The sequence below is a fragment of the Perca flavescens genome, chromosome 21, assembly GCF_004354835.1.
Source record: "Perca flavescens isolate YP-PL-M2 chromosome 21, PFLA_1.0, whole genome shotgun sequence".
Taxonomy (NCBI): Eukaryota; Metazoa; Chordata; class Actinopteri; order Perciformes; family Percidae; genus Perca; species Perca flavescens.
In genome coordinates, this window is record NC_041351.1 from 1,597,328 (window position 1) to 1,605,970 (window position 8,643).

General features: G+C 40.0%; 1 long non-coding RNA gene across 1 annotated transcript; it reads right to left on the reverse strand.

Annotated features, from left to right (window-relative positions):
• Positions 1 to 1,723: 1,723 nt before the first annotated feature.
• LOC114547632 (uncharacterized) lies at positions 1,724 to 8,199 on the reverse strand. Its single transcript, XR_003691244.1, has 4 exons — positions 8,129 to 8,199; positions 5,026 to 5,133; positions 2,052 to 2,123; positions 1,724 to 1,782 (listed from the first exon to the last, which is right to left on the reverse strand). It is a non-coding gene; the product is annotated as an uncharacterized LOC114547632 (long non-coding RNA).
• Between the last annotated feature and the right edge of the window lie 444 nt (positions 8,200 to 8,643).

Sequence of the window (8,643 nt, forward strand, 5' to 3'; positions counted from 1 at the left end):
TTGTTCTTTTAGTTGATTTAACTTTTTATTACTCGGTTTAACTTAATACTTTATGTTAAAACAAATAATTTTCTTCAATAATACAAGAAACGTTCCTTGCCTAGTATAACGGACATACTTTTCTGCTTCATTACAACTCACAGTTTCAAGTTAAAACAACATAATCACATTAATAGCAGAGATAGCATGGGTGCAGCTGCCCCAGAGCCCTGTGCAAAACAGGGGCCCCTCTAAAGCCACTGATCTTGCGTCACTTGACATAAACGAGCTGGTAGTGAAGTGACACGCCGCACATTAATGTCTGAAGGAAGCCAATTACTGCACAAAGTCTAACACTGCAGTACTCCAACTCTTCTTGTCAAAACGTAACTGTCACTTAACTCATGGTTACAAATGTAAACCAGCACAACAATGACAATTACCAGGCAACAAACCACTACATTCTAAGCAGACGCATGTAATAAACGCAATTCATAAAGTTACATTTGTATTTCCAACAAACTGCAAACTTTTCAGCAAATTTTACCACAACTCTATTTACCACCTTGCATCATGGGAATTGACCAGCCAATGAACCAATTGCACCTGACTGCAGTACGCAGGTCAGGGTTGGGCTAAATGTGGGCGGAGCTAAACGTTTGACTTTTGAAAAGAACTTTTCATTTCAATTTGAGAAGAGTAAAATTCACAATTCACAAGCCGTTGACAGGTACTCCCTCTGCCGGTGGCAATAGTGCTTTCTTGTTTGCCACAACACGTGTTATATTTTAGTAGAAATTTGAATAGGCTACATCCCTTATCTGTGGTGTATAATTCATTTATTGTGTCCATGCTTTAACTTTGCGTGGAAGAAGACAGGTTACTTTAAACTCAAAAGGCAACTCTTTTTTGTTGCAACACACACACATGCTTTTTTTTTCAATTGATAACGTACATACCCAAGTTCAATCAACACATACATATCTGACAAAAAATTAAAATAGTCGACCCAATTAATAAATGCTTTTCCAAAGTTTAACTTTCAAAAACTCAAAGTTGAGTTCAAATCCACAACTTGTATAAGCTCACTCAGTTAAAAATAAGAAATAAGTGGACATAACTAAATAGGTCTGTAATATTTTACAGTGTAGTAAGACATATTTTGCTTTTACTGTACACAGAAGAGTGTTGAAAATGAAATTGTGGGAGACTTACCATCACCTGTTGTAGGATAAGTATCTTGGCCATCAGAGTTTGGGGTTGCAGGAGCGGCAAAATACCAGTAACTACTGGTGCCAGCTGTTTGACTGCCTCCTTGAGCTGGACCTGTAACTAAAGACACATAAGAATAGTCAAAGAGAGTTTGAGTGTAAAAATACAATTCATCCTTCTAAACTAATCATGCTTAGCTTCATGAGCCAGTCCACACAAGTAAAGAAGTGGAACTGAGCAGCAAATAAAGCTCGCCAATCAGAACATTGTGGAATACGATTGCCTCAATACCTTGAAGGCAAATGCTGAGTCTTTGGATAGTGAGACAACTTCACTCTGGGCTGTACACAGGAGAGCTAAACAAATAAAGATTGTTTGTAGACTTACCACCACCTGTTGCAGGATAAGTGACTTGGCCCCCTGAGCCGGAGGTTGCAGGAGAGCCGCCTTGAGGAACGGCGCCTTGAGGAACGGCGCCTTGAGGAACGGCGCCTTGAGGAACGGCGCCTTGAGGAACGGCGCCTTGAGGAACGCCGCCTCGAGGAGCACCGCCTTGAGGAACAGTTCCAAGCCCGCCACTGCCTTGTTGACCTGAAACAGAAGACAAGAGAAGATTTGTGCAGGAGGGGTAGAGTGTAAAGTAAAAATTCAAGCTTCTGAACTAAGCATGCTAAGCTTTATAAGTCAGTGTAGACAAGTAAAGAAGTAGACCCAAGTAGCAATAAAGTTTGCTAATCAGAAATCTGGAATAAAATGGTCTTAATGCCTTAAAGGCAGTTGCTGAGTCTTTACATAGGAAGACATCTTTTGCTTTGACTGTACATAGGAGAGTATCGAAAATGAAATTGTGGGAGACTTACCACCACCTGTTGTAGGATAAGGGCCTTGGCCACCAGAGTTTGAGGATGCAGGATTGACAAAAAACTGGAAGCCTGGAGGAACAATGCCGTAGGGAAAAGGTCCATCACCAGTCCCGCCGGTTTCAGAAGACAAGAGACAAGATACAATTTGTCAAGGAGGGGTTGAGTTTAAATTCAAGCTTCTAAACTAAACATTGCTAAGTTTCATGAGTCATTGTAGACGAGTAAAGAAAAAGAAGACCTGAGTAGCAAATAAGGCTTGCCAATTCAAACTCTGGGATAAAATGGTGACCTTATGGAATGGATTGAACAATGACATCAAAGTCATCATAATATCATTCAGTTAAAAAATACATTAGAGAAATCAATACTTGACCACTACAGAAAAGAATAGACCAACATACATATAGGAACAACATAGGAACAGAATTGTAATGTAAAGGTATTGTTGTAAGTTATTGTAAGACCTGAAAAATTGCATGCTGTATTTGCATATCTATTTGTTTTGTAATAATATGATATTGTGAAGTAGGGGCAGGACCTAATAAGCTATTTGCTTCTGCCTGCTCCTTCTCGAACGTATACTTTATTATATTTTTGAGTCTTTGGTAAATTCTGATTGTTTCCGTTTGAATTTTGGGGTTTACATTTTTTTTGTTTTTGTTTTGTTGCAACATTGACGATTGTTCGAGATAAACAATAATATGAAAATGAAATTTAAAAAAATGAAATGCCTTGAAGACAAATGCTTAGTCTTTGAGTAGTAGACACATTTTGATTTGTAAAATAAGGCTTTACACAGGAAATACGATAGTGGGAGACTTATGACCACCTGTTCCAGGGGGCATATTGGCAGGAGAAGAGTTGGAGGTTGGAGGAGCAGCCGCAAACTGGAAGCTTTGATCAACCCTGGCAGGTGTGTTACTGCTTCCATCACCTTAAACCAGGGATCTTCAACAGGGGGTCCGGGACCCCTAAGGGGTCCTCAGAGTCACTGCAGGGCGGCCTCCAAATTATTGCTAATTGTTGAAATTTTTTTTAAAACATTAAAAAGTCTTAACGTGATTCAAACATATTATTAGCAAATATAAATCCCCACTGATGATAGGCTTAATTGCCAATAAGTAATGTAGTCACAAAGGTAGCCATCCACAGATACAGTTCATCCCAAAGGATTCACTGGCCCAATCCCAAAGTGAGCCCTGAGGACTAAAGACTAAAGACTCACAGACTTAACTGATCTCAGGTGCTAAGTGAGTGAGTGTGTGAGGCCACATGGGCTCAAATAGGTATAAATGGGATTGGGACTGCACTTCACACCAGATCACATGTTACCTTGGAGACGTTTAATAAAAAAGATGTTGCTGACACTTGCCGGTTTGGGAATTTTCACTTTAAGTTTGTTGCTTTCCACACGGCCAAGGCACAGGAGACGGCTGCGTGATTCCAAATTATTTCAAGCTCTTGTTTTACCAGCTGGACAACAGGTTGGTCTGTTCCGTGGCCGTGTGTCATGCTGTTGTTTACCTTTGTAATTTCCGGATTTCCATACGGTCTCCGCGGTAAACGTCACAACGATTTGAACTGCGGGTAATTCCCTTTGGTGAAGTCTGCATCGATGCAGACTCACGGAAAGGGCTCGGTAAGTGTGTACTCAAACCCTCACACCCTTTGAAATTCGACATTGGGACAACCCTAAGCCCTTACGAATTTCGCGAGAACGCGCACCAAAGTCTGTGAGTCTGTGAGTCCGGACTTTGGGATTGGGCCAGTGTTCCACATGTATGTTTAACATTAAAACATGATTTACAAAATCATGCCAACAATTATTAGGCTATTTATATAGCTTAGTATTCTATGCAGAAAAAGGTATCTATAGTTAGTTAGTTAGTTATATTTTATTTCTGTGTCATGCCAAACATCTTGGCCCATCCCACATGGGATTACAAGACACCACAAATTCACTTATTCAACAAACATCTTCCCGTTGCATATACAAATCCTTCGGACAAATACATGAATACAAATATATAGACATACACATATGTATATACACGTACACACATACCACACACAAACAACTAGTTCTCATCTACACTTGATAAAGAGCTTTTTTCCTCTTCTCCCAGACTTTATCTAAATAATTAGCCAATTTATATGTTTCATATGTGAACAGCCATCTCAATCTTTCAGCATCATCCATATTTACCAAACCAATCTCTGCTTTTATCCTACAAAACAAAAAATCACGCTGCTCACGATAAAAAAGGACAATAGAAAACAAAATGGAACTCATTTTCTACATCATTCAAACAACACATTGGACAGATCCGTTTTTCCTCTTCTACATTAACATATCGTCCTGTTTCAATAGTCAAAGGCAAAACACCAGATCTCACTTGAGCACATAAGGATCTTTGCCTTTTTGACAAATTATATACAACATAATTCTCAGTGCCATATTCTGGTTTTATCATTACAAAAATACGCAACTTTGGCTTAGCCCATATATCGTCAGCCCACTGCTTTTTGTCTTTAGCAAACACAGATTCTTCAAACAAACCAATATTCAGCTTTTCATTATTAAGAAATAAATCCCCAAAAATAATAAATGCTTTAGGCTGCCCTAAAAGTTATTGTAGGACCAGATTAATATGCAACTTCCATTTTATACGATATATGTAGTAGGGGGTCCCTGATCCGTCTCTCTGTTAAGGGTCCTTGGCTTAAAAAAAGACCCCTGCCTTAAACCATTGACGGATAAGATGTATACAGGAGGGGTTGAGTTAAAATTAAAGCTTGAGTCAGTGCAGACAAGTAAAAAAGTAGACATAAATTGCAAATCAGGCTTGCTAATTAGAAGTCTGGAATAAAATGGTCTCAATGCCTTAAAAGACAAATGCCGAGTGAGAGAACTTCAGTTTGGGCTGTACACAGGAGAGCTTAGTCAAATAAAGATTGTTGGGAGACTTACCACCAGCTTTTGCAGGGTAATTGAAACTTCGTGGAGAAGGAGCATGTCCATCATCAGAAGCAGATTCATCACCAGAGCTCGAGGGCAACTTATAGGGATATATGTATTCTAGACAGACATATTTAAGTTGTTAATAAACTACTGCATTTAATACATGCTTAAACTTAAAGTTCCTATTCTTGAAATACCTTGATCATTTGTTTTAGCAATAGCAACTATACATTTGAATTTGGCTACCTGATGAAATCCAAATTATGAAAGCTTAAAGCCTTTGACAAGCAAGACGTTTGAGGATTTATGGAACCAGAGGTGTACTGGTAGTTGATGAGGGTATATATATATTAGGGGTGGTACGGTTCATGAAATCGCTTGTCTCGGTGTGTGTCTCGAGTGTGTGTGCGTTGCACGGTTCATCAGACCACTGTTAATGTGCACTAACCACTTACTGCTGTAGCGCCCACTTTCGACACCTATGTTAAAACACTTACTGGAAATGACGAGGGGGATGAGTGTGACGAACGGAACGCATGGCAGCTGATTGGACGAACGCATCACGTGGGTCTTGCTTCTCCCGAATTTCAAAACCGACTTTAATGGCGTCTTGTTTTGAATACGATCTCGTATTTTACGAAAACAGTTGTAGGATTCTCGTAGGGTACAGATTTGATCATTGGCAAATTATCAAAGATGTTTTATCAATATTAATAAAGTTATGAATTTGGTTATTAATAACTTTATCAAATCGACAAACAATCAAAACGGGGCACCACCCTGCAGGTCAGGGACCAATAATCAAACTGTGGAACAGTCTCATTTCTGTGGTAATCCTTTAAAAAGGAAATAAAGGAAGGAGTGAATCCAAGCACGGACCTGATTGACCAGCAATTATTACAACAAGTACACAAATAATCACAAGCAATGCTAATTAAGTACAATAAGATTTATTAACGTCACAATTATCAGTAGCTAATCAATAATCCTTTGATAATAAACTTATATACCTTTTACAATATCACAACCAAAACAAAGCAAAAACAAAGCAGCATGGACACGTCTGTGTCTGTGTGGGTGTGTGTGTGTGTGTCTGTGTGTGTGCGTGTGTCTGTGTGGGTGTGTGTGGGAAAGAGGAGGGGCGGTGTCGAAGTGTAGTTCTAACACAAAAACAACTCCAAAAATGGCTACTCCGGTGAGCTGCACAAAACTATTTAGCCTCCAGAGGGCGGTAGTGGTGCTGGGTGCGCAGAGAAGGGCCGAAGAAGCCAGGGGGTTGCTAGGCAACGCGCACGCTTAGCCGGTATGGTAGCTAGTTCCTGTGTTAGCTCTGTACGAACGTAAACCAATTCCACGTGGCTAAACTACAGCGTTAGCTCGGGAGCTACGCGGCTAGCCTGTGTCGTGTGTGTGTGTGTGTGTGTTAGTAAAAGAAGAAAGAGAAGAAGAGTAAAGAAAAGAGGCACTCTGATCTTAGTTATCGATAATGACCCGCCCCCCCCTCAGCTACTCAGGTCCGGACCACACGTGTAGTTAGGACAGACTGAGACTTTTGACTTACCGAGGGAAACTTTGGTCATTATAACCACTCCAGTGGCTAACAGCTGATTTCGCGATTCTATCGCAGACAGTAACTAAACCTCCGTGAAAGGAGTGATTTAGCAGGTAGCGATTACGGTTTACCAAGCTACTTAACACAACATCAACAGTACCATGATCCATTGATACATTCACAGAACAGAGTAATAATCACATATGGACCAGTACATGATTAAATCAGATCACCTTGTGTGGTCCTTCGGGTCCTTGTGACCCGAAGGACAAAACAAGGGTTAATACAGCACCTTAGTGCTTGTTTGTACAACATTTTGGCCAGCTTAAACTGTGTTTAAATGTGCTCTAGAAACAAACTTTCTTACTTACTTTACAAGAGACAGGGTTTAGAGAGCAATTCTCAACAAAATAAACGGAAGTACATAACCCTTGTGTTGTCCTTTGGGTCCCGGTGACCCGAAGGACAACACAAGAGTTTAATGGCAACAAGTGGTAGCGAACCCTTTGCTCATTAATAAACACACTACTTATCTCTGCCCAGACGTAAGCCTCCTTACGGTGTGTTCAGTCCGTTTGTTTCTGTCCAGAGATTTCCACAGAAATGAAACAGAACGAATCCCCTGGCGCTCGTCAGCAGCCACGGAGAAACTTCCTCCAAAAAGGCAGAAGGGGGGCAAGTTTAGTCGACTTTGAGAAGAAAAACGTTGTTTCCTTCTCCTGCAGATATGAAAACACTGGTGCGTTTTCAAGGATCCACCGAAATAAAATCCACTTTCTCCAGAAAGTTCAGCACAAGCGCTTGTGCGCTCCCCTCAGCAACGGAGTTGCAATGGAAGACGAGGAGTTTCCTAGGATCAGGCTTCTTATAGGTTAAGACCCCCTGCTGTGTTTATGGTCCCGCTGAACCAATAGGAAGACTCGAAACTCTTGAAAGGGTGAAGACTACAATCTTGTAGTTCTTTGACTTCCTGCTAGTTGTGAGGTGTTTCCCTTCTGGCTGGCACTTTGGCATAGAGGTGTGAATTACCCCGGCTTTGGGGTTTACATGCAGGCCAAGATTCCTTTGTCTCTGAGCACATGTGTGTCCTGTATCCAGAGGTCAGTTTAATCTGAGGCCTTTTGGTTAAAATCAGGTTTAACCAGACTCTTGGTCCCCAACACAGTTTCCCTAAACGTGTTTCTGAAAACATTTTACGCGAGAAATAGGCCGTGCAGCTTCTGAATCTGTCTGTTTCTTTGATCGACCGAAGGTCAGTTTAAAAGATTTTCGTCAGATTATAAAATAATAGGCAGAACTGCAGCTGTGTGCAAGCATTGTGCAACATGCATTCAATATGCAATTTTTTAGCAAATCTTTGGCAAATTTAAAATGATTATTAAAACGTTACCACCCAAAAACATAACCATGAAACTTCTAGAACTAGAACTAGTTTTCTAGAACTAGAAAGTTCTAGGACATTATCATTGAGTTCTTTAAGACTGAAGATCTCTTAGCTTTAATACATGTCATCATGTGTGTTTAAGAACAGCAAAAAGACAGTAAAATATGGAAACTGACCTTCTTTTAAGGGTAAACAAGCACCACTGCTCAACAACAGCACAAAGATCCAAGGAACCCTGTAAGACAGTGAGAGAGATATGTGTGAATATTATTTGTGTAAATGTGTAATCTGTAAATATAGAACATTTCACAAATACAAAAATGATTTGTGAACTCACAAAAAAATAAAAACAGATCTGCAAATACACAAACAAGTTCCATAAATAAATAAAACACATCTGCAAGTACATTACATACATTTACAAATAAATGAAAAACATTTGTCTTCAAAAGCATCTTCGTAACATGCGTTGACGCCTGCTCAGTAGGCCGGTGTTGGCAACATGGGCCTATGTTCCCACATTTCTAAGAATTTTTTTTAAAATTAAACCCTATGTTCCCACATTTCCTTTTTCATAACTCTGTATCAGAATGTATCCCCATTTCTCCCAGTTTGTAATTAGTAGCTAATTACACCCAACCTAACCCTTATTTACTATAAAGTGCTTCCAAAAATGTTGTGGGAGGATAGG